The 27575-nt window shown below is 44.3% G+C and overlaps 1 protein-coding gene across 2 annotated transcripts in view; it reads right to left on the reverse strand.

The window, feature by feature from the left end:
• The window catches only part of LOC130030156 (casein kinase II subunit alpha), a 51213-nt gene extending 24848 nt beyond the window's left edge, over nucleotides 1-26365 (reverse strand). Inside the window, exon 1 of one of the 2 annotated variants that reach the window (XM_056121363.1) lies at nucleotides 26227-26365. The gene's annotated coding sequence lies outside the window, so the exon portion shown is untranslated. The remainder of the gene's footprint in view (nucleotides 1-26226) is intronic. The other variant, XM_056121364.1, reaches the window with a different exon arrangement.
• Between the last annotated feature and the right edge of the window lie 1210 nt (nucleotides 26366-27575).

A 27575-nucleotide genomic window follows, 5' to 3' on the forward strand; every position in this document is an offset into this window, starting at 1 on the left:
TTTTGGGTCACACCTGGCGATGCACAGGGGTTACTCCTGGAGGTACTCAGGGGACCACATGGGATGCTGGGATTCGAACCTGGGTCAGCCGTACGCAAGGCAAACGTACTACCTGCTGTGCTATTGCTCCAGCCCCGAAACACATTTCTTAAAACCAGAGTAGAGATACATAAAATGACCAATTAAAGTGCATTCACTTTATTTTTCTGGGGGGGTGGGGAGGTGGGCAGCACACCTGGCTGTGCTCAGGATGTGGTACCAGGGATTGAACCCAGATGGGCCACATGCAAGACAGGCACCCTATCACCTGCTCTTTTGCCATGTAATCACAAACTGTAAGTACAAATAATATGTGCCAAATATGCATATTCTCTATGTCTTTTAATATGGATTATTTTACTTTATTCTCATCACGCAGGAAGTAAAAGTTGCTATTATTCCAATTTTACTACCTCCCAGTTTACAGATGAGGAAACTGAAGGTTAAAACTATGAACAGACACAAAGCTAATATCCAACCATACTATAAAATAGGGATAACAATTTACCACATATATTTGAGTATCCTGATTTAATAAGGTGTTAGAACTATGGCTATTTGAGAGCTGTAAGAGACATCTTTACTACAAGCTGCTTCTCTTTCCAATACTGCATATAAGTGGTATCTTATTTACCACGTCCAAGATAAGTCCTGGTTTCCATAGCTTAAAGAGACTTGAGGTTGAGGTTAAAGTACTCCAGAAGAAAAACAAACACATTAAATGATCCTACAATATCTAAGAGATCCAAAGAACCATGGGTTTACATATGAATTCTCCTTTCACAAAAACCTTGCCTCTGTTCAACTCAAACTTTCTGGTGCCCATGAGTATATAAATGGCCAGAAAACAATAAAGTTTTTAAATTACTTAAGAAACATTGAATCTACTCAGTCAAAAGATAAAAATCATGAAATTTGCTGCTACATGGAGAGACCTAGAGTATTATGCCGAGTGAAGTTAGTCAGAGGGAGACAGACAACCAGAATGATCTCTCTCATATGCAGGATGTAAAGAAACATAATGGTGGAATACTGAACACCCAAAGACAGTGGACACAAAGAACATGAGAACTGGTTCTCTCTAAGTAGGAAACAAGGCACTTGAGGGGCTGGGGAATAGAACAGGGCAACATCTCCGGTGGAGGGAAGTGTGCCAGCGAGAGGAGGAGGTGGTGCTGAAAGGTGGTAAAGCGTAATGTATGAAACTCCATCAGCAACAGTACTTTTTATTTAAAAAAAGTGCCTCTCTAGGGGAGAAAGGGTACTGGGGACATTGGCGGTGGAAAATGGACACTGTTGGAGGGACGGGTGTTCGATTATTGTATGACTGAAATGCAAACCTGAAAATTTTGTGACTGTAGTTCACAGTGATTCAATTAAAAAATAATAATTAAAAATAAATAAAAAACAAAACAACAAAAAGTGTCTCTCATAGAAGCAGACTGGTAAGTAGGAGACTAATCGGGTTGGGGTGTGGAACTGGTAGAGGGAGTGGATACTGGTGTACGGACTGATGTTAAAACATGATGTACCTGAAACCTAATCATGAATAATTTTGTAATTTCATGGTGACTTAAAGACTGCACCAAAATTATCTTTAAACCAGGGACCCCGTTATCGCTCCACTATCTTCCAGGTCCCAAGGACACTCAACTTTTAAATTCTTAGCATCTTCCCTAAGTAAAAGGGTCTTTCCCTTCAATTTCTATATTTATTTATAGGCATTTTCTTTTCTTTTCCCTTTCAACTTAAGAAGTTGGTAAATTGGGGGTTGGAGAGACGGTATAGTAGAACTTGATCCAGGTTCAATCCCTATTCCCAGAGCCCACATCCCTGAGCACTGCTGGGTGTGATTCAAAAAATCAAAATCAAAACAAACAAAAAACGGTAAACAGGGGCTGCAAAGATTGTACAGTGGGGAGGGTACTTGTTTTGCACAAGGTTAACCTGGTTCAATCCTCAGACCCCCAGATCACCTGGGGCCTGCCAGGAGTGACCCCTGAATAGTGTCAGGATTAAGTCCTGAGCTTAATTCTGTGGTCCCAAAACCAAACCAAACCAAAACAAAAAAATAGTTGAATAACCTTCTAGGGGTGGTTCCTGAATAGAGATAGCACTGGTTCTTGAGCAGTGCCAAGTACGGCCCCCAAATAAACAAATAAAAAAAGAAGTTGGTGAAACCAACACAAATTTAGTAATAGCGAACTAGATGCAAAAGACTAAAAAGCCATGTAGTCCAGGGTTCAAATCCCTGATCTGGCTATAAAGGACCTTCAAGTAGGCTTCTACTTACAGATTAATCACTTAAAGCATTTTAATGGTACTTCAGGGAAGATCAAGTGAGATGATCTTACTGAAAGGGCTCAAAAAATATGTAAGTTCTTTGCTATGCCATGGCTCCGCAAAGAAATTACCAAGCAAAAACCTTAAAGGGGCATGTCCCCATTTTTATTTTTCTTTAAAAAGCCTGGCAAGCTACCCGTGACATATTCAATATGCCAAACACAGTAACAACAAGTCTCACTATGGAGACGTTACTGGGCCCGCTCAAGCAAATCGATGAACAGGAGGACTGTGACTGTGACTGTTTAAAATATGAAAAACACAGCAACGTGTGGGAATGACATGACAAACTGAGACCTCACTTTCCCTCACTTGCTCATATGGAAATATTTTCTTTTAAAAATCCAGTTACCGGGGCCGGAGTGATAGCACAGCGGGTAGGGCGTTTGCCTTGCACGCGGCCGACCTGAGTTCAATCCCCGGCATCCCATATGGTCCCCCAAGCATCGCCAGGAGTAATTCCTGAGTGCAGAGCCGGGAATAACCCTGAGCATCGCTGGGTGTGACCCAAAAAGCAAAGGGAAAAAAAAAATCCAGTTACCTTTTGTAGTGTTATCACCCAACTTTCCTCTGCTATATAAGGCCTTGCAGTTCTTTGTAAAGAGCACAGCAAAACCAATCACTAATGAAACTCCAGAGAATCTCAAGCAGTTATTTGACTGACCGTGCAGCTTTGTGTATCAGCTGGGAATTAATTATGAAATAGTGAACTTGCTTCTCCACAGAGGATAACTAGATGTTTTGCAGTAGCTCAGCAGAGCTTCACTTTACTATCATGCATACCAAATGATCTACTTATAGCTAGCTCTTTTACACAAGTTTCAAATCGCTGACCTTCATTAATTAATGAGGGAATGAACCAGAGGGTTTCTGAAGCGAAGCTGAGAAATTTCAGATAGGGGCCGGAGAGAAAGTATAGCAAATAAGGCACCTGGCAGTGCTATGGGCTTACTCCTGGGAGCTTGGGGGACCACCTGGGGTGCCAGCTAGAGAGAAGGTATAGAATATGAATGATCCCTGAAATGTGTTTAGAATGTCTCAGTTTTCAAAGAAATCAAAATATTTTTATTTTTCTAGGACCTTTCAGTGGTGCTGTAATCCACTAAAGTTATACCTTGAGGTGCTAGGGAAGCCGTACAGTGCCTAGCATGGAACCCAGGGCCCTGTGCATGCCAGATACATGCTCTAGACCTTTGTGCTATCTCTAGACCTAGAAATCAAGGTTTTTTTCAGTCTTCCTGTTTTCAGTAATAAATGATCTAGGTATCTAGGTCAACCCTCCCAGTGAGAACTAAAGGGAATGGATAGCTTAAACTCATACTCTTTAGAAAAAAAAAAATAGGGGCTCCCTGGGGGTTTTCAGCCCTCAAGGGCCATTCCCTGCAATAGTTACGAGGGATTAGGGAATTCGAGCTGTGCTACTAGAGGTTGGGGGGAGGGGAGATGTAGTGCTGGGCATCAAACTAAGGGCCTGCCTTAATCATGCAGTCCATGCATTCCACCCCAGACTCCTCTTCATATTCCTTAGACTAGTAACTATTTGCTCGAGCGGGCCCAGTAACGTCTCCATTGGAGACTTTGTTGTTACTGTGTCTGGCATATCGAACACTCTCGGTAGCTTGCCGGGCTCTCCGAGAGGGGCAGAGGAATTGAACTCGGGTTGGCCATGTTGGCTGCGTGCAAGGCAGACGCCCTACCCGCTGTGCTATCGCTCCAGCCCCTATAGCCAAAAGTGAAAAGAAAAAAATAAACCTAGAAAAGCAAAGAAATTCAAAGAATTTTTGACAATTGCTGAAAATTAAAATAGTGTTCAGGAGGCTACCAAATCCATGGGCACTCATCATAAGTAAGCCTAATAGGAGACCCTCTTCATAAAAGGCTAAGGCTATAAAGGTTTTTAATAGCTTTGTTGTTGTTGGGCCAAATATGGTGGTATTCAGTGCTTACTCCTGGCTCTGTGCTCAAAGATCACTCCTGGAATGGCTGGAGGTTCATGTGAATTAATCTCAGCACACTTAAGACTTTAAGCTCAGTCAGTGGTCCCTAGACTACACAGGTATAGAACAAGTTCTTCCGCTTAACAGTTTTCACATTCAGAAATTTTGCTTTTATTTGTTTTGGGGCCACATCCAGCAGTCCTCAGGGCTTACTCCTGGCTCTGCACTCAGAATCCACTCCTGGTGGGGCTTGGTGGACCATCTGGGATGCTGGAGATCAAACGCAGGTTGGCTACATGCAAGACAAGCACCTTGCCCACTGTACTATTTCTCCAGCCCACACAGGGTTACAATTTTAGAAAGAATGAATGGAGAGTAGAAAGATGTTGCGAATAGTGAAAGTCCTAGGGAAGAAATATTTTGATCTTGTCACTGTTTCCTAAAGTGGATGATATAGAGTCCCCTGCTCTGGAAAAATTTACTTTGTTCACTTAAAGAAGACAAGATTTCCAGGAGGAGCACCGAGTCTTCATTTTTTCCTGAAAAGGGAGTAGTGAACCAAGTAAGTTTGGAATCTCTGTTTCATGTTCATCTCTTGGGACATTAACATCCAGAAATGCCTGAAATAAGTGAGGTCTCAAAGAAAAGCATCTTGCTATGTACCTGGAATTATGTAGGAATACAATTTTCAAACATAGTATCTAACTTGTAATCAAAGTTAACCAGTATTATAGGAAAAGACTCCAACTGTAAGCACTGTTGGAATAAGAATACAAAATGACCCACAGTCTTCTGGCTTAAAACTGAAAAATGAGGCAGTCTATGCTTACAGAACTAGATAAAATGTCAAAGAACCTGCAGGGAACAAGATGCTTTAAAAATTAAGGAGGGACCAGAGAGACAGCACAGCAGGTAGGGGCACTTGCACTGCAAGTGGTTGACTTGAGTTGAGGTGTCTCAGCACCCCATAAGGTGTGTCGATCACTGAGGGCAGAGTGAGGAGTAAACCCTGAGCACCATAGGTGCCTCAAAAGTGGCTCAAAAGGAACAACAAAACATTACCCGCTGTGGAACAGCATAGCAGGTAAGATGCCTGCTTCCAACATAGCTGATCCAGTCAGGTTCAATCCCCGGCACTGCATAGAGTCCCTGAGCTCCACCAAGAATGATCCTAAGCACAGAGCCAGAAATAAGTTCTGAGCACACTTAAGTGTGCACTTCCAACACCCAGGTCTCCCCACCCCCATATACAAAATGTGTGAGTTTATGCCTTACACCTGTAAGGTCCTGAGTTTGATCCCTGGCAACACACAGACATACCTATAACAATGTTGTGGATATAGTTTGATACCAGACATCCATATGGTTTCCTTAACCCCTCCAGAGTGACTCAGCACAGAATAAGAAGCCCTGAGCACATCAGGGTATGGCCCCAACTACCACCCTCCCCACAAAAAAAAAAAAAAAAAAAAAACCAAACAAACAAACAAAAAAAAACCCCAACCAGATACACCTAGTTCCTGATGAAAACAGGACATGATATAGCAATCTTGGAAAAAGTTTAAAAGGTTCTTATGAATTTAAACATACATTTCTCATGGAATGCAGCATTCTCACTTCTCTGTATTTAGAAATTCTGTATTTAGAAATCATATTTTTGTGAGCCAAACCTGTATACATGTTATGAACTTTATTTGTAAAAGGTAAAGGTAAAGGCCCTCCCGTTGATCGTCGATTTGCTCGAGCGGGCCCAGTAACGTCTCCATTGGAGACTTTGTTGTTACTGTGTCTGGCATATCGAATACTCTCGGTAGCTTGTCGGGCTCTCCGAAAGGGGCGGAGGAATCGAACTCGGGTCGGCCATGTTGGCCGCGTGTAAGGCGAACGCCCTACCCGCTGTGCTATCGCTCCAGCCTTTATTTGTATTGTGAAAAAAAGAAAACAAGTAAGTTCAACAGGTGGATAAAAAATACTATCACACAATGGAAAACTGCATACTGATTTGAGTGATACTTTAAAGTGAAGTTGACCAAAAGAGCAAAACCATAAGACAAATCAGCGATTGCCCCCTGGCAGCAAAACAGTTCTCTAAAATACAGTGAGAGGGGCCAGAACAATAGTACAACGATGAGGGCGCCTACTTTGTATGCGACTGACCCGGGTTCAATCCCAGCAGCACATGTGGTCCCCTGAGCCCGCTAGGAATGATTCCTGAATGCAGAGCTAGGAGTAACCCCTGAGTACTGCCAAGTGTGCCCTGTGCCCCCACCAAAAGCAAACAAACAAAAATACAGTAAGAGGAGAAATGAAGTTATTACTCTAAGCATACTAAAAACCATAGAAATGTATACCACAAATTCCTTTGTCTGTCCACTGATAGCAGCTAGAAATAGTATTAATGAGGAGTAGCAAGTAACAGTGGTTTCTGAATACCTTTCTCTAATAAAAGTAATGATGGTTCCTTGGGGATATGGCTGATTCTACAATAAAGGGAGGAAATATACAAGATATCTGGCCAATCATATATAGTAGTACAAAAAGGGTACAGAAGTCAATCAGAAAGCCAAAGTTTGAAAAAACTGAATAAATTAATTTAGAATGTAACCCCAAAGAAGAAAATATCCATGATCCAGTATAAAATATTCAATAACTTTTTTTAAATACCCCCTAAAGATTCCAATTTGTACATGCAGAAAGAAACAGAAATCACCATTAGACGAACATAATAATTGCTTCAGGTCAAGAGTCACTGACAGATACTAAAATTATTGAGTAAAACTTTTAGGAAAAATGGTATTTGCACCAATTTTTTAAGCAAATAAAAAATAACATTTATTGAGTGCACCATTAGGAGGAATTCCACAGAAAGAGCTATTTGAGACAGCAGTGGTACAGATAATGGACTCGGATGACAAACTAAAGTAACAGAAGAATTTATTTGCATGAATTCTTAAGTACCTCTTCCAGGATAGTAATTAACTATTGTGGTGATTTTAACATATGTCCAGGGGCCAGAGCAATACTACAGGGAGTAGGGCGCCTGCCTCGGGTTCAATTCCTGGCATCTTAAATGGTCACCTGAACCCCAGTAGGAGTGACCCCCCAGCGCACAGAGTCACAAAAGGTCCCCAAAATAAATCAGCTCCCCCAACCAAATTGTTTTCAAAACTGAGTTGAGCATAGGAATATCCTTCTAATGAAAAGTATAGAAAGAGGAACTGATAATTCTAGAGAGAAGAAGCCTGGCAGTCACTAAAATGAAGCTATTATGAGTGACTCAGTGGCAAAGAGGCTGTTCTGCAAGCATGAGATTGCTAGTTTGATCCCTGGCACCAATCCACATGCTCCAAGCAGTCCCAGTAGCTTTGCTATTTGAGAAGAGATGCCTGGTGCTGCAATGTCCAGAATACTGCAGTCCGGAACGTGCAAGAACTAAAACAAAAGAACGTGTGACCCTTCAATGAGCATCACAACCAGAGAATATGAGGGCAAGAGCCAGACAGATAGTACAAGAGGCGAGATACCTGCACAAACTCTCCAAGAAGCTAGAGGCATCTTTATGAAGAGAATATCATAGGACAAACAAATGGAAGCTAAGATCAACAAATGGAGCATCCAACTAAGAAACTTTTGCACTGCAAAAGAAATAATAAACAAATATAGAAGACTACACTCTGGGAAAAAACTGTTCACCCATCATTCATCTGACAAAGGGTTAATATGCAAGATATACAAAAGCACTTTACCAAATAAATAAACCCAACCACATTAAAAAAAAATGGGGAGAGGAATAGAAACTTCCTCAAAGAAATGCAAAGAAATACAAAAGGCCAAAGGCATATGAAAAAAGTGCTCTGTATCACTAATCATCAGGAAAATGCAAATCCAAATGAGCTATCACTTCCCACCACAGAGACTGGCATTCATCAGAAAGAACAAAAGCCACCAGTGTTGGCATGGATGTGGTGGGAAGGGGGCAGGGGAAGGGAACCTTATTCACTACTAATGGTTCAGTCTTTTTGGAAGACTACAGTATGAACATTCCTCAAAAAGCTAGAAATTGAGCTTCTACATAACCCAAGGGTCCAAAAACAACGCAGAAAAGACATCTGCCCTCCTATGTTCATTGCAGCACTATTCACAATAGCCAAAATCTGGAAACAACAAGTACCCCCAAACAGATGACTAGATAAAGAAGCTATGGTACAGATACACTATGGAATACTACTCTGTCGTAAGAAAAGATGAAGTCATGCAATTTACTGCTACATGGATTTTGAGTATCAATGCTGAGTGAAATGAGTCAGAGGGGCCAACACAGAAAGATCTCACTCATATGAGGGATAAAGAAACATGGTAGGAGAATATCTAATGCTGAAAGAAAATAGAATCAAAGTGCAGCAAAACTAGTAGGAAAGTTGCCACTGGGGGTGGCAAAGAGAGGACAGGTTAGGGAAGGAACAACTGTGATAATAATAGAGGGAAGTGGTCACTCTAGATGATGATGGGATGCTGAAAGGAGTTAAAGTGATATGAATGATAGCCTATCACTAACATTTTAAAACGCAGTGTCTGGGGGCTGGAGTGATAGCACAGCAGGTAGGGTGTTTGCCTTGCACGCAGCCAACATGGCCGACACAGGTTCGATTCCCAGCATCCCATATGGTCCCCCGAGCACCGCCAGGAATGATTCCTGAGTGCATGAGTCAGGAGTAACCCCTGAGCGTCGCCGGGTGTGACCCAAAAAGCGGGGGAAAAAAACCCAACACAGTGTCTGAAAGAATAAGGAAAAAAAGGGCAGGAGGAAGAAGCCTCTATGGCAGGCTGAGAACAGGAGAAAAATTGTAGACACTGGTGGAGGGAAGTGGACACGGGTCAAGAAATTGGTGCTGACATTGTATGCCTGAATGTCAATTGTGAATAACTTTGTAATTCAAGGGTGAAAGGGTGACTCAAAAAAGAAAAAAAAAGTAAAAGGGGCAACCCCCCCCCAAACAAAACAAAACCCCCAAACAAACAAATACAATGGGGGGGTGCCCCCATCAGTAAATTCCCACAATATTTGTGCAGGCAATTATCTGTATGCACTGCTAATGGAATGCTTACTGCTAACAGTTTGCCTACTCTAAACCAAAGTTTGGCTCATAGGTCAAACTGTATTTGTCACATAACCCAGAAATCCCACTTACAGGACTTTACCCTAGAAATCACGGATTTGATCCCTGTGAACACCACTGGCACTTTAAGTAAATTTCATTTTTTCATTTCATCATCCTGTTAATCGTCGATTGCCTCGAGCAGGCACCAGTAACGTCTCTTTCATCCTAGCCCTGAGATTATATTCACGGCTCTTTAGGAGAATGAGACCCATCATTGTTACTGGTATTTGGCATATTTGGTAGGCCACGGGGAGTTTGCCAGACTCTGCCCTGTGGGCAGGCTACATTCGATAGCCTGCAAGTTTGTCCAAAGTAGGAATGAGATAATAAGATGTCATAAAAAAAAAAAAAAAAAGTCCTGTTAAGATGTTCCGGGATCTGGATTTTATAGTCTCTGAGTCTTGGCCGCTGATGGGATTACACGGCGCCAGGGGGCCAGGTGGTGGGTGTGACCCCCGCCTACTGGAATTTGAAGGATCTGGGTGGAAGATGCTCGACTCCAAATCGAGTAGGCTTGGAGGTCTCGGCCCCGGAACCCGCGTGGCTTTGTCCCTCTGCCAGTACCTTCAGGTGTGCGGAGAGTGGTCTCAGCATGGTGGTGGCTGGTCCTGGAGGTCTTCGGCTGCCGTAGCCCTGGTCGGGGCGGGGAGGAAAGCTCAACCCGCTCCCCTCCAAGGGACTCCGGGAAGGAACACCCTTGCGCGGGGGCAGAGACTGCACTTTTCTCGTCCGGGATCTGGATTTTATAGTCTCTGAGTCTTGGCCGCTGATGGGATTACACGGCGCCAGGGGGCCAGGTGGTGGGTGTGACCCCCGCCTACTGGAATTTGGAGGATCTGGGTGGAAGATGCTCGACTCCAAATCGAGTAGGCTTGGAGGTCTCGGCCCCGGAACCCGCGTGGCTTTGTCCCTCTGCCAGTACCTTCAGGTGTGCGGAGAGTGGTCTCAGCATGGTGGTGGCTGGTCCTGGAGGTCTTCGGCTGCCGTAGCCCTGGTCGGGGCGGGGAGGAAAGCTCAACCCGCTCCCCTCCAAGGGACTCCGGGAAGGAACACCCTTGCGCGGGGGCAGAGACTGAACACCACTGGCACTTTAAGTAAAAAAACTATAAAATGTATTTTGTTCCTTTTTCCCTTTCTTGTTCTTTCTCTCTCTCTCTTTTTTTTTTGTTGCTTTTTGGGTCACACCTGGTGATGCACAGAGGTTACTCCTGTTGGTGCTCAGGGGACCATACGGGGTGCTGGGAATCGAACCCGGGTTGGCCGAGAGCAAGGCAAACACCCTACCCGCTGTGCTATCTCTCCAGCGCCTTTCCCCTTCTTTTTCTAAAGTTTCTGGGTCAAACCTAGCGGTGCTCAGGGGACCATATGCAGTGCAGGGGGTTGAACCAGGGTCAGCTACATGCAAGGAAAGTGCCTTAACCCTTGTACGTACTATCTCTCTGTCCCATAAATCCGTAAGATTTATAGCAGCCCTACTCATAATCACAAAACGTGTAAACTATATGGATAAACAAAATGAGGTCCACCCATGCAATAAAATGATACCAACATTTGGTATATACAACTTCAACAACTTTGAAAAAGTAAATTATAGTAACCAAGAACAAAAATAGTGGTTGCCAGAGAATCCAAGAGTAAGATGAAAAATGTGCTATAATTGCACTGTGTGCTGAAAGTTATAAGAATCAATGTGTTAAATTTCACAGAACTGTATATATAAAAAAAGTATCATTTTTTGGAGTGTGAGGTGTGCCGACGATCAAGCCCAGAGCCCTACAAACACAAAGCATGTGCTCTATATTTGAGCAACATACCTGTCCCATAAAACAATCAATTTCACTGCATAGCAAGTTTGGAAGTGTAAAGATCACATGCTGCATTCTTACACTGGATTAATTGAAGTGATTTAACACCAACAATTTAATGCCAGCAAATCTGAAATTCTTAAGAGGGTAAAAAAAATTACCAAATCGATACAAGAAATAAAAACCCTGAGTTGGGTCAGAAGGATAGCTCAACAAGTTGGAGTGCATGCCATGCACACAGGAAGCCCAGGCTCAATCTCTGGTATGGTACAATCCTATGAACACCTGAACACTATATACATGAATGTGATTCTGGTACTATCCCCAGCCCAAGGCTGCCATATAATATACCCCCAAAACAAAAACTTCAAGAATCCTTTTGCTTACCTCTTCATCTAGCACCTATGTTTTATTTTTAGTAATTATTGTTAAAATATTTTGTATTTATTTCTTAAACTGATAAAACAATGGTTCCTAACACCATATAGGTTTCATGTGGACACTTATATCCATATACACTGAAACTTCTCACCAAAAGTTTTAGTTTTTATCCATCATGATGGAATGTTTACACATTAATTTCTCTAGCTAAACAAAGCTCCAGGACAGAAAATAAATAGTGCGTCTGTATCTGCAGTAATCTACCACAGAAGTGAAAACAGGGGATACGGCCCATAAATATTTATTGAAAGACTAATACTGTGACAAATGATGAATCGGACAAATGTTACAGTATTAGAAGTAATGGAAAGAGGAAAGTATTCTTTGAAGGACACAAATTATAGCACTGGAAATGGAGTTTATCAATGAGAACAGAAGTCCAGGAACCCCTCTATGTGAAGGCACATTTTTGGGGAAAGAAAGTCTCTGACATTTACTACAAGCTCAGAGGAATCCCTAAATTGTAGAACTAAGAACCACAGTGAGTTAAGATGAAAATGTTTTAATTATTAATTAAAAAAACACAAACTGATCATTTACACTAAAACAAGTTTCTCAAAGTATATCCCATTCATTTCTAGGCTTCAACTTATGCTCCTGCATGAGATCAGCAAATGTCAGCTTCAGAAAAGATGCAGTGGCACCCAAGAGTCAGGTGAGGGTGTTTCACACAGAACTTTTTTCACATTTCTGCATGGAAAAAAAATTAGGAATCAACCTCCTCCCCAAGTCTAACCTTAAACTGTTTATTCTACATTTTAAAGTGTATCTTGATGGGCTGGAGTAGGTAGAGCACTTGCCTTGAATACGGCTGACCCAGGTTCGATCCATGGCACCCCATACAGTACCCTGAGCCCCAAACACCAAAAAAATTAAAAAATAAATTATTTCTTGAATTGTATGTAGAACTATATTATATAATAATATAGCTGAGAGATAATTTATAAATAATGATCTTTTCTAAACAAAACTAAGAGCGATAGCACAGCTGGTAGGGCACTTGCCTTGCACACAGCCGACCCAGGGTCGATTCCTGCGCCCCTCTTGGAGAGCCCGGAAAAGCTACCGAGAGTATCTCGCCTGCACGGCAAAGCCTGGCAAGCTACCCGTGACATATTCAATATGCCAAAAACAGTAACAACAAGTCTCACAATTTGTTGTGAGATGTTACTGGTGCCCACTCAAGAAATCGATGAACACTAGGAGGACAGTGCTACAGTGCTGTTTTTTAAACATTAAAAAACATTTAAAAAACTTTAAATGAAAATACTGTCTGTATGGCACAACTGATCAAGAAAGTTTAAGCCCTGAGGGTGAATGGTAATACCGTGGGTAGGGCGTTTGCTTTGCACACAGCAGACCTAAGTTTGATCTCTGGCATCCCATTTGCTCCCCTAAGCACCACCAGAAATAATTTGAGTGTAGAGCCAGGAGTAAGCCCTGAGCACTGCCAGATATGACCCTTCCTACCCTCCTCTCAACCTCCCCCCGCAAGAAGTGTTTAAGACCTAAGATCACTAGTGTAGATATTGTGTCATATGCAGGAATGGTGAGAGTGCTAAGCAGAGCAATATCTCATTACATCCCAACTACTCAATTTAGTATACACTGGCTAAAGTAGTTCTGGCCTAAATAACCTATAGAGAACATGAACTCAATAATCAAGATCCCTGCTGTAGGTTGAAAACGGTTTCAAAACTTCATTTCTAGAGATCTGCTATCAACATCTTTCTCAACTTTTAAATATAGTCCAGATACACCATGAAGAGAGAACCATTTCTTCTCAGAAACTATCTGGAGGTAACTGGCTAGTACACAGATTAAAAAGTAGAAAATGAAACAACACAAACTATAGGGGGCCAAAGCGATAGTACAGTGGATAGGGCATTTGCCTTGCACGGAGTCGATCCAGGTTCAATCCCTGGCATCTCATACGGTCCCCCAAGCACCGCCAGGAGAAATTCTTGAGTGCAGAGCCAGGAATAACTCCTGAGCATTGCTGGGTATGATCCAAAAAGCAAAAACAAAAACAAATTAAAAAAAAAAAACAGACTAAACCAGTTTGGATGAGTAAACCAAAGGAAAAGAGGATAGTGGCCCAAGGTGATTTGTACAAAGGATTTCAAAGTGTGTTCTCTAGTACCAAAGGTTCCGCCCAGTACACTGGTCCCCCTCCTCCATCCCCATCCCTTACCAGCACTGCTAAAGTGCTTCAGAGGAACCTTTGGAGGCCCCTAGCACCACCAGGCTGAGTAGCAATGCATCACCAGGAGCGGTCTCCAGGTCACTGAGCACTGCTTGGGAGCACCCATTTAAAAAACAGTAATGGTAAAAATTACTAAGATTAAAGAGTTATCTTTCTTTACCTTAGAATTCTTCTTCTTTAACCTTATAATTTCTTTAAGGTGGCCTACTCTATTATATAATAGTTTTGTTTTGTAAACAAAAATTGGGACCCCTATATGAATTTAATTCCCCTCCTTTAAGTCAAAAAATGAATCAGTGGACAAAGCAATAGTAGAGCATGTACAGTGTTTGCCTTGTACATGGCCAACTCAGGTTCTTGATCCTCTGCATCCCATATGATCCCCCTGAACTCATCAAGAGTGATCCCTTAATGCAGTCAGGAGTAAGCTCTGAGCACTGCCTCGAGTGTCCCCAAGACAAAAAAATGAATAAAAGAATCATTGTTATATAAATAACAAACAATGGGACATCTTCCAATGAAGCTAAGTAAAAAAACCTAAGCCATTTGATCTGCAGAAGCACTTAAAAGATTTGAAACTACCTCAAACAAAATTAAATTTGAAGTTCATATGGTCTCCAATAGTTCAGAATACTGGGCAAAATAAAGCCATAACCTGAAACTTTTTATCTCTACCACAATCAAGAACCAAGACAGAAAACTGTCACTTGAGACCTATGATAATAAAATGTAATGAAGCACTTATGTATGTAATTACTACAACCATTTGAATGCTGCTTTATTTTGGGGGGGAAGGGGGGCTCACACTAGGAAGTGCTGGTGGGGTGGTTGCTTTTATCAGTGATAAGGGGGCCATGTTGTAGAAGAGATTGAACCCCAGGTCTCTTGCATGCCAAGCACGTGCTTGGCACACAAAGTTCTCTGTTCTACCCCTCATTTGAATGCTGTTTATAAACCAGGTATTATATGAGAGCTATATCCAAATCTATTTCTGATTCAAAACAATAGGTTGGGACCAGGGTGATAACCCACTTCAATGGTTCCCTGAGCTATGCCAGGAGTAATGGAGAGCCAGGAGTAACCCTTGAGCATTGCTGGGTGTGGCACAAAAAACAAAAACAAGACAACCAAGCAAACAAAAGACCTAAATAGACTATTTTCATTAATTCAACGTTATTTTCCTAACTCAGCAAATTAATTAAGCAGCCCCCCATAAACACTATAATAAAAGATGTTTTAAACTTAAAAGCAAGGTGAAGAATATGAGTTTCAACAATCAGAAAACCTTATTCTTCTGAATGCCCTCTACCCAACAATGTAAAAATCAAGTCTTTAAGATGGAAGAGGGCCCACCGATGTCAACTACGTCTTACATAGACAAGGTCCTGGGTTCAATATCAAGAAAAAGAAATACAACTTAATCAATGGCTGAATAAACAACGGTACTCCTACAATAGAAAGAAAGAAAGAAAGAAAGAAAGAAAGAAAGAAAGAAAGAAAGGTGTTAATTTCAGATGAAGTTTGCATTTTCTTAGTTTTAGGTCTTTCTTTTCTTTTCCTTATCCTTGAATAAATCAGAGTAAATTGAAAAAGAAAGAAAAAAGAAAAAGAAATAAAAGTAACCCAAGGCAGATGGGTTATGTAGTTTCTACTTGAAATTATAAATACACAGAACACTTTTAACAACCTGTAAGAGTAGATAAACAAAGCTGCCCATTCTGCTTAAGGAGTATAATACAGAAGAGACATTCCTTAGAACACAGGCTTTTTAAGGCATTTGTCCTGCACCTCACCGACAGTGAACCCCAAGCACCACATAAGGTTCTCTAAGCACCAAACCTATAGAAATACTCCTTGAGTACTGTTATATGTGGTCCAACTGACCAACCTCCCACCCCAATATGCATGCTTTGGGTCAAAAAGCCATCTTCTCCCACCCCCTCCCCAGTACCACTGTAGCACTGTCCTACCATTGTTCATCGATTTGCTAGAGGGGGCACCAGTAATGTCTCCATTGAGAGACTTATTGCTACTGTTTTTGGCATATTGAATATGCCACAGGGAGCTTGCCAGGTTCTGCCGTGTGGATGGGATACCCTCGGTGGCTTGCCTGGCTCTCCGAGAGGGTGGAGGAATTGAACCCAGACTGGCCATGTGCAAGGCAAACGCTCTACCTGCTGTGCTATCGCTCCAGCCACTACCACTAGGAATGTAAAAAACAAAACCAACCAGAATACTGAGAAAACAAGAAAGCAAGCTAGTGGATTCCCGAGAGGATAGATAGACATGCTATATAACTGCTGAAAAAGTTTTACTTCAAACAAATCCCTAACACATAAACTAATAATTGCCGAAGTTATGATCAAAGATCCATGGGTAAAAGACTTCTAATCCAGGCTCACGTGTATATAGTTGAGCAAACCTTGAGAACTTTCCCCCAGATAGATGGGAAGATTCACTTCACTATCTAGATTCACCACACGTAGAGAACTACTCTGGCAATGTACACAGTACATGAGTAACCAAAGCAATCTACACTGGGCGTTGGCATATACAACTCTATTCTTGAACAGCAGCAGTACCTCACACACCCACAGGCCACATCAGAAACACAAGCCAAGTCAAAAGGTTTCATTAGAAAATAAGAGCGAGTGGAAATAGAAAAGGAAATAAAGAGGAACAGAAATGGCAACAAACACACCGAAATACTGAAAAACAAGGAATTGGTAGGAATTTAGTATTTCATGATTATCTCCTATAATCCATACAGCAACCCTGAGATAACATAATCTGGTATATTAATCTGCCAAGAACCCTGAGGTAGATGCAACTATCCTCATTTTACAGATGAAGAAAGGAAAGGTTAACAAACTGCCCAAGCCAGTTGTTATCCCAGTTAACGAGATGACAAAACCACTTTTAAGTGACATCTGTTGAGAAACCTTCCCCAAACTCGGTCTATTGCACTTCAAAGCTGGATTTCTTCCAACCATTATGCTCTGCCACCTCCTTCTGCTCCTCGGCAATCTCACGAATTTCATTAAGAATTAAAAGTTCCAGGCTGGAGAGAGATGAAAGGGCTAGTGCGCATGCTATGCATGAGGGATGAGGGATGCCCAACAATCTCTAGCACTGCACGGTCCTCAAACACCACTGGGTGTGCCCCCCCCCCCCCCCCCGTGGGATAAACCTAAGTGGTAGAAGGTATGTCTGGGTATGGGAAGCCTGGAGTTCAACCGCCCCTTAACCTGTCGCCTCCCTGCCCCCAATTTCTATAGTTCTTTCAGAGAAATGTACCTAACCATACCTAAAAGTCAAGAAAATATTTCATAAGGAAACATCTCAGTTTACTTAGTTGTGAGATGATATATGTTACTATCAAATACCAATTCTAAGGTTTAGGTCAGGGAAACTGGGAGAGTCTTAGCACAGCACACTACTACAACTAAAAAGAAGCAGACATTGATGGTCTATTAAATTAGTAACCTCTTTATAAACAAACACTGTCCTCCCGTTGTTCATCGATTTGCTCGAGCGGGTCCAATAATGTCTCCATCGTGAGACTTGTTACGGTGTTTGGCATATTGAATACGTCACAGGTAGCTTGCCAGGCTTTGCCATTTGGGCGAGATACTCGGTAGCTTGCCGGGCTCTCCAAGAGGGGCGGAGGAATCGAACCAGGCTCGGCCGGGCTGGCTACTCCCAAGGCAAACGCCCTGCCGCTGTGCTTATTGATAGTTCATTATAAAACTGATGTCATAAAAGCTCATTTGCATTTCTGGTATGATTCAATTTTTAGGAAAATACACCCTCTCTCTCTCTCTTCTCGCCCCCCACCAGACTTTCTTCTTTCTTCTGGTTTTGGGGCCACACCCAGATTGTAGGGGACCATAAGGGATACTGTGGATTGAACCCAGGTCGGCGGTGTATAAGACAAGAACCCTAACAGCTGTACTATCTCTCCAGCCCAAACAGATGGCTTTCTTAAAACTTAAGAACGTTAATGAAGTAGCGAAATAGAGAAACATCCAATTGCACATTAGCCATAGCTTCAGAAAAATTCCAAGCATTTGCTTTCCCAAGCAACGTTTCAGTAAAAAAAAAAAAAAAAAAAACCCACGCAGAAAAGTCCACAAAATCAGAAAGTATAGAAAGAAATATAAGTGGAGAAATAGTACGTAAGTCAGGGTGTCCGCCTTCCATTTGCCAACCCCAGTTCAAATCCCGAGCACTATATTTCATTCCCTAAACACCACCAGGGTTTACTCCTGAGCAGAGCCTGAAATGTCCCTGAGCACCACTGCCTGTGCTCAAACCCTGACCCCTGCCCAAATAATAAAATGACTTACTTTTTAAAAGGGGGAGGGAGGAAGGAGAAAAATATAAAGGTATTTAAGATGTGATACACAGGGCCAGTCTGACAATTCAGAGGATAGGATTCTTGCCTTGTACACATCTGAGCTGGGTTCTATCCCCTAGTACCCCATTCAGTCCCAAGGCCCACCAGGAATGATACCTGAACACCACAGGGTGCAGCCCAAAACCCTCCCAAAATGATGTGATGCCAAGATCGAGGAGACAGCTTAAGTGGTAGAGCACATGCTTACCATGTTGTGAGGCTTCGACCCTAGTACATGGCTCCCAAACACCCAACCATCAGGCCTACATCACCAGGCCAAACATCTTGGGGAGGGGCCCACAAAATTAATTTCTTAAAAAGTGACACCTAGAATTATAAAAGATTTCCCTAGGTTTATCCTGTTTTTTATCCTAAAACCCTTACTTCAAATAACACATATTTTTTAAGTGCAAGAAAATACAATCAACACTTAAAAAAAAAAAGCTTGCCCACCATAGCAACTGTTGCTGGGTAGGTTTTTTTTTAAGTCTAAAAAACCAGAATGCATAGCAATCAGTGAAATGCCACTTCTAGCATTGTGCTGTGAATTATTTCACCTTAAGCTTAAAATGTGAGAATAAAGGAAATAAAGGGCATCTGGACAATGACTAGGGCTAGTATCTACCCTGGGAGCACACCAATATTTAAGAAAAACTACCAATTGTCTATAACCTGATGTAAAAATATCTTCTGAAAAACTAGGTGGCCTAGATTTCTATCCATTAGAAATCCATTTCCATAAAAAATAACTAAGTGATATACTATTTTTGAAAATATTCTAGGAGTTCAAAGAAATTTAGGAAGATGAATCTACTAACACTCTTGTGAAACAAACTTGGCCCAGGTCACCCAATAGTGATTGACCAAGGATCAAATCATTTCTCATTTTAAATCAAGTATTATAATCTTCCAGTAGCTAGACAGTTACATCTACCAACTGCCATGCAACCCCATCGACAGCCAAGATCCAGAATATAAAACCAAGCTCCTACAAATGCGGCCGTGCAACCTCCTATTGTCTAGTTCTCGCTCTCAGAGAACCCGGCAGGCTATACAGAGAGTGTCCTGCCTGCATATATGCCTGACTGGGAACACCAGTAAAGGTGACTAGAAGCTGCCCCAAAACCGTCCATCCATCTTGGAGAGACCAGCAAACTACTAAGAGTATCCCGCCCACACAGCAGAGCCTGGCAAGCTACCCGTGGCATACTCGATATGCCAAAACAGTAACAATAATGGTTTTCATTCCTGACCCTGAAAGAGCCCCCAATATGCCATCGGGCTACACTAGCATGCGACAGGGACGAATGGAGACATTACTGGCACCCGCTCAAGAAAATCGATGAATAACAGGGATGATAGTGATATTATAATCATTATTATTACTTAAACCCTTATTTATCCTAATGACAAACTCTTAGTTCTCAGCATCTAACTTAATACACATTGTACTAAAACATTTAGGCAAAAGTTGTAATACAGCAGTCAAAAAAGTTACCTTAAATGTTAGCAGTTATCATCTTTGGGGGTACTTCTGTGCACTATGCTGTTTAAGCATTATCTCAACTTATAGCACAAAAAGATGAGTAGTAAAGAATCCATGCATAGTCAAATCTAGAAAGGGCAAGATGATGGTACCAGCAAAGGAATGTATTCAAAAGTTCTAAGTCTCCATCTCCTGGACCAAGATTCCAGGAGAGCCTTACGATGGGATGCTTAGTTGGATCACGGAACTTTTGCTTAATCGTGGCATTCAGACATCTGGTGGTCGTATTCAAACACTCAACCATCATGCTTGCCAGGGACTGAACTGTGTGAAGTGCTCAAAGTCTTAAAGTGCTCACTGGGGATCTCACCCTTTAGCTGCCATGCTCACATGGAGCTGGGGCTTCTGATCAGTGTTTAATCACTGGGGATTGGATTTGCAACCGGGCACTTTAGCCACTGACCATCTCCTGGCCCCTCAAGTTAGGGCTTCCAGTAGTTCAATTTCCTTTACTCCAAACTCAAAAGTAAAAGATTATTTAATTTTGTAAATTTTTATTTCTATTGTGTTGGTAACCAACTCAAAATGAAACTCTCACTTCTGCCATTCTCCAAAATTTCCTTAATCTCTTAAAGTTGAGAATCTAATCAATAGGATATTTATTAAGAATAAATACAAGTCTAATTTAAAATTCTAACTTAGAGTTAGAATTCTGTTCTGCATTTACAATTCCCAAACATGCCTTTTAACTTTAAATGACAATGAAAAAAGATCTTAAACAACTTCTGAGTTGGGGTGGAGTGGGAGTCATGAAAGAACAGACCAGATAATCACCCATAACCACTATATATGGATGGTTATCATTCTTAAAAAATGTACCAGCCACTTCAGCTCTGAAAAAAAAAAAAGTCTTTAGAAAGCTGTGATGTAATGGCATTCATTGCTTTATTTTCCAAAAATATTAATAAAGAAATAATGCAATTTAACTAGGCTGTTTGTCACAAACATGAAGTATCACTGATTTATAGAAACCGTACCAGAATGACTTAGAGCTTTGAAATCTACATTTTACTGGTTATCAAACCTCTTCAAGTATCTTTTTTGGCCACACCCAGCTATGTGTAAGGCCTATTCCTAGCACCTGCACTTGGGGATGGATCCTGAGTAATGTTGGGGAACCACGGAGGTCTTCAGGGATCGAACCCAGGCATGCAAGAAAAGTTCCTTACCCAGTACACTACTATCTTCTCTCACCCCCAAATTATCTGGACTCCACATCTAAGGACAGTGGAAATTTTAAACACCAAGGAAGGGGTCACTCAACATCACTGTTCCATAAAGTCTTCTAGGACCAAATCATTTTATGGTATGCTCCTTGCTGCCTTTGTTTTCTAGAAAATAATTCCGTATGATTTTTTTCTCCAGCTTTTTGGGTCACACCCAGTGATGCTCAAGGGTGGATGCCGGGGATTGAACCCGGGTCGGCCGTGTGCAGGGCAAACGCCCTACCCACTGTACTATCACTCAAGATTCATCCAAGATTCTTAGGATGAACAAGGGACCAGGAACAAAGCTAAGCAGTAGAGCACTCGCCTTGCATGTGTGAGACGTTGGGTTCAATCAATCTCCAGCACTGCAAAAGATTAAATAAATAAATCAACTAATCCTTCTGTTTTTGTTTTTGGGTGACACCCAGCTGTGCTTGGGCCTACTCCTGGCAGGCTCAGGAGATAATATATAGTGCCAACAATTGAACTCAGGTCAGCTATCTGCAAGACAAGCACTTGACTGGCTCACTGTACTATGGCTCCAGGCCCCTTCTACTTGTTTTCTATAGTTGCTACAATAAATTACTGAAAATAAACAACATGAGAATTTACTATCTCAAGTTTCTACAGGCCAGAAATTTAGAGAGGCTGGGCTGGCCATCTTAGGTAGGCAAGGCCCCAAATCAAGGTGTTTCTCTAGAACCACATTCCCTACTGGAGACCTGGGGACAACCTACTTTTAAACTCATTCAGACTATTAGTCACATTTAGATACTAGTAGACATAGGACTGAGGCCCCCATTTCATTGCTGATTAAAACTAGAACTTCCAACATTCCTTCTTATGCATTCCATGTGGTCCCCTCCAATAATGGCAGGCTGAATCCCTCTCATTCTTCATCATTATGATTTCTGCTCCATCTTTAGGAAAGAAAGCAGAGAAAACTCTGCCTTTAAGGGATTGCGACTGGACACATTCAACAAATCCAGATTACCTCCCTCTCAGTAACATGGAACTATATTTATAAAATACTCTGTCACATAATGCTAATATATTCAGAATCTAAGAATACAGGCATCCTGGGGAGTGTCATCTAACTGCCAAAGTCCACCCTCTGATCTCTAACATATGCACACATACACACCCACATGCATGTGTGTGCCTTCCTAAGATCTCTTTCAATCATGATCATCAAAGTCCAAAAATCTCAATTGAATTTCATCAAAAACCCAAATTTGGGGCCAGAGCAATAGTAGTGGGTAGGGCACTTGCCTTGCATGTGGCCGACCTAGGTTCAATCCTTGGAACCTCATATGGTCCCCTGAGCCCTGCCAGAAATGATTCCTGGGCACTGTCGGGTATGGCCCAAAAAATAACAAAACAGTGAAAGTCCCAAAACTCTGTGCCAGGGAGATAGTCAGATGGCTAAGTACATACTTAGCACATGTGAGGTTCAGTTTAATCCCCTACAGCAAGACTTATGGCCCCTTTAGTACTGATGGTGTAGACTCAAACTAAAACAAAAACAAGAGAGTTTAAAGGTTTGGGGAGATGGCTGAAAGGGTCAGAGAATATAAATTTGGCTAATCTGGTTCCACTTGGTTCCTGGAGCACCCAAAAGCAAGAAGAATTAAGTTCTAAATCTCATAATCTAAACTGGATAAGGATGCAGCTTTAAGGTACATTTAAGTACAACTCCTGGACAACAATTCTCAAGAAATGAAACATCCCAAGTAACCAGATTCCAGCCTACACAGGTGGAACTGGTAAACACAGGGAAACGCGAGAAACAGTCCACTTCATACAGGGGAAATAAAGAACAGATCCATTGGTCCAAAGTGGTTTTAAAATATGAGCAAACGCCATTCCACTTCAAAGTCATCAAGAAATCTTTGGCTTTCAGAGTTCTACCCCTCTGGACTCTTGGCTCTATCCCGAGTTCCCCTTCTTTTACTGAAAATCGCAAGTCTTCAATAGTTTCACCAGCCTTCTTCCTGCCAGCAGAATTTGGGAGATTCAAAGGAATTTAAGAGGGCCGGAGCGACAGTATAGCAGGTAGGGCATTTGCCTTGCACGTGAATGACCCCAGTGTGAATGACCCCAGTTCAATCCCCAGTAACCAAGCACCGCCAGGAGTAATTCCTGAGTGAAGAGTCAGAAGTAACCCTTGAGCATCACTGGGTGTGCCCCCCCCCCCCCAAAGACTACTTCAAGTTCTGGCTTTTCGATTGTCATTGTCTGCTACTATAAAATCCTTAATAATCTAGTGGGTTTTACAGTAATTTCACAGCAGTTGGCTGTAGGTACATCTACAAATTAATCAGTCTGCACCTTCAACACATTGTCTGGAAATCTTCATCAAAATATCCAAGTTCGACAACTAAGCTCTTTCCCACTTAACTATAGTATACAATTCTAAAATTATCTGCCATCATATGCAAGAGAGATCCACACTCCTTCATCTCCACTGCACTCTTCACTTCACCTGTTTCACCAGCAGTCAACACCCATACTTCTGACCATCTGGTTGAAACCTTTTCTTTCAAGCTCATTCATTTGACCATCATCCCCATTTCAATTAACAGGGCTCTAGACTCATGGTATCAAAATCTACACCTTCCATTCTACCACTGCCATAACACATTATGCCATAACGCTGGATTAAAACAATAATTACCTTAGTGTTTGTAGGGTGGAGGTTGAATGGGCTTGTCTAGGTCTCACCAGATCAAAAATCAAGGTATGTTCCTTGCAAAAAAAAAAAAAAAAAAGCCTAACAATTCACTGGAAGCTCAGTCTGACCCTTGGCCAAATTTGGTTCCCTGTGGTAAGAATGAGGCTGCTACTTCCTTGCAAGCTGTCAAGCAGGCCTGTTTTTTTGCAATTAGGGGTTGCTGGAGTACTTTCTCATTTTTCCATGTAACCCCTCCCACCCCCCCAGCAATGGCTCCAAGTGATACTCATCTCTGATTTCTTCTTCTACCTCATCTTTCTTGACTCAGCTGAAGAAAAGTACTTTCTTTTAAGGGCTCATGTGATTTCACTGGGCCTACCCACACAATCCAGGATAATCTTCCTATTTTAAGATTCTTAACCCTAGTTACATCTGCCAAGTCCTTTTTACCATTTTAGATTCTGGATTAGCACACAGACATCTTTGTGGGAATCATTCTGCCTACTATGTACGGCTTAAAATCCTATGTACGGCTTAAAACTCAGTTCCCAAAGAGAATTTCCCCCCTTCTCAAGAGTGTGTGAAGAGGCATACAGAAAGAGAAAAGTGCATGGACTCAACCCTGGAGAGGGGAGGGTGGTGGTAAGTGAGTGGGCAACGAAAACTAGACGGTGCAACGGACTCGCTTGCCATACTCCCAGACAGTAGCCCAGTCCCCCCCCCTCCCCCGGAAATGTTTCCACTGCTGCTCCCCTTGAATGCGAGCACGAGGAAAACAACAACAACAACAACAAACTAACAAACAAGGTAGGCCGTTTTCAGGCCAAGTCCTGGCCGACAGTGACCGGATTGGGTGACTCCTCGGATACATCAACCTAAGCAAACCGTTTGCCCATCTTTCCCTTCTTCCAAGCCCCATGCGGGCACTACCTTGACAGCAAACCAGAGTCAAGTATTTCAAAGTCACAGGAGGACGCACCTACCCAGGCACGACGACCAGAGGCAAACTCTGGAAACAGGGACACACGACGGGGACACGAAACATCGCCCCCCAGGTTGTCGGCCCAAGTGCCTCCCACCCCAACCCCGCCATGACTACGGATGACCGAAGAAAAGGGCTGCGACGACTGTCTCGAAGCGTCCCCGACGGTCAGATTCTCGGCCAGAACTTTTAACCTGGGGGGCGGGGAAGACGGGGGGGGGGGGGACACGACCACCCCAAACTCCCACACCCAACACGTGCCTCCGACAGTTTCTGGAGACTCCGACCGACCAGGCACTTCACGAGGAGCACGGCCGGCGGGTTCCACACTCGTCACAAAGGCTCTGACACTCGAGTCTACACTTGGCGTGTCGGGAGCACCAAGCGACAGGGGCCCGGCCCCCCACCGCCGCGGGAAGTGGCGCGGGCGGGCATCGAGTACCGGGGGGAGCGATCGGGTCCCTTCACCAAGGCTCCGTCCCGTTCTCCCGGGATGGAACGCGGGCGCCAACGCCTACAAACCCCCGTCCCCGCGTCCATCCCGCGCGGCCCCCCAACCCCGGGCCCTCATCTCCCGGGCGGCCCCGCTGACCCCCCACAGCAACTTCCGACCCCGAGACTTCGCGTCGTCCCCCCCCCAAAAAAACCCACCAAACTCCCCGAAACCGCCGTCACCCCCCAGCCTTGCCCAGGGCCAGGGGAAAAAAAAAAAAAAAAAAGGTCCAGAGCTGCGCCGACCGACGGGGGAAAAAAACCGCCACCACCAAGTCCTCGCCGAAAGGTCACCCACTAACACCGGCACCCTCGGCCCCGCCGTTCACCCCGCGTGACCGCTTCCCCTCCGCGCACCCCCCCACCCCCCGGGTCCCCGACCGAGCCCCCCGACTCCGAATCCACTTCGCGCGCCCCCGGCCCGCCGACCCCCGTCCGGGGCTCCCCCTCCGCCGTGCGCCCCAAGCCTGCAGGTGGGAAGCCCGGCCTCGCCCCCGAGGGACCCTGGGCCGGCCCCCGCGCCCCGGGCTCCGCACGAGGGGTCACCCCCCTTCCCAGCAGTCACCACTCCCCGGGGCACCCTCCCACCTCCCCCAGCATCCCCGGGCGGGCCCCACCCCTCAGCAGCTCCCTTCCCCCAACGGAGACCCCCCACCCCCCACCACCCCCGTCTCCAAGTTGTTCCCCCCTAGTCCCCGCCCCACTTCAGCCTTTCCCCCACAATACGCCCAAGTCGCGCAGGCCGCTTCCCATCCTCCCGGCACCCAGTCCCCAAGCCTCTCCCCGCCCCGGGGGGGATCGGTGGCCCGGGCCTCCCCGATAGGCTGCAGGGACCTCGCTGGTGTGTGTGTGAGTGGGGGGGGGGGTGCAGGGGCAGGCGACGGGCCGTAGAGTGCAGTCAGCTTGGGAGCGTAAGGGGCGGCCGCATCCCGCCGTCGCATCCGGGACCCGCTCGTACCCGCCCCAACCACCTGGCCCGGCGGCTCCGACGGTACCTGTGGTGGCAGCGGCAGCGGCGGCGGCCGCTCTCCCCTCTCCTCACACAGACAATATGGCGGCGACGGAGGAGGAGACACACGGCTCGGCCGCCAGCCGCAGGAACCAGAGCGAGGCTGCGGCCGCCAATGCCGGAAGCGGAAACCCCCTCCGACCTGAAGGCGGGGCGAAACCACTTCCCACTCCGCCCCTCGCGGACTCTCGCAGAGGGCGGCCATTGCTGGGCCGTTCCATCGTGACGGGCGGGGGGAGTTCAGTCACGGAACTTAGTCGCGAAACGGACGGCGTTTTTCACGAAAAAGCACAATCAAGAGAGTTTCCACCATCAAATGTAGTTTACCTCGCTTCTTGTGCGAGCTGCTTTAAGGAGAGGACATGGATCTCCCGCCAAGTATCCAAGTGGTTTGACCCAAAGCCAAGATGGCGGTCCCTAAGTTTCCCGCACTTCTCCCAGCTGGCGAGTCCCACCCATCCCTACGCGGCCTCGCCTTTCTCGGAAGGACGCATGCGCGACCTGCAGAGCCGCAGCGCGAGGCATTGTGGGAGTTGAAGTCTCCTGCGCGCATCGCTCAGACCAGGGTTAGGGGTTCTAGAGGCACCTTTTTCCCGATCTGTTTAAACTTGGGAGTCCCGGACAAGCGACTGAAAGTTATGGAAAAGAAGTGGTGCAGCTCAGTAGTCGAGGAAGTGACGTCATTAGTTCTCGAGAGACTGAAAGCCCTGCTGCTTACAACTGTCCTGGTGTTAGGTCCCAGAATAAAGCTTGTTCTCCTTTTCAGGATGCCCGTCCCCGGTTTCACGTACGAACCATCCAGATCAACTTCGGGGTCCTTTCTACCTCAATCTGCTGATTGGGGCTTTCTCTTGATTTAAAATACTTTGAGACTCTCCCTTGCTCAACCAAGATAGCCCGAGCTCTGTTCTTGTCATCCAAGTTCAATGCAATTTGGACAGATTCCCGCCTGCCCTCTATCTAGTCTTCTATTCTGTTCCTCCACCCCGCTCAAATTCCCTATACCTATTGGAACAGCTCTTCCTGGAACCGAGCTGCGTTACCTGCCTCCCATTACCTGGTGGTCACGTGTTATTGTCACGTCTAGGATTGTCCCACTTTTTTGTGTCCATCAGATGAATTGGAGGTGGGAGAGATGGGGCTTATTTCCTCTAGGGAATCTTCCTGCCCCTCTCTCCCACACGCAGCTACCCTTTCTTGCCCCTCACCAGCCTCCCCTCAGAGCCTCCAGTGCACAGGACAGCGTCTGACCGTTCTTGCAGGCTTTGCTATAAACCAGTGTACTCAAGTGTTACTGAGAGGGGCCCACGTGTCAGCCTCACCTTCACAAGGGCG

This window comes from Sorex fumeus, unplaced genomic scaffold, assembly GCF_029834395.1.
Source record: "Sorex fumeus unplaced genomic scaffold, SorFum_2.1 ptg000044l, whole genome shotgun sequence".
In the NCBI taxonomy this organism is placed as follows: Eukaryota; Metazoa; Chordata; class Mammalia; order Eulipotyphla; family Soricidae; genus Sorex; species Sorex fumeus.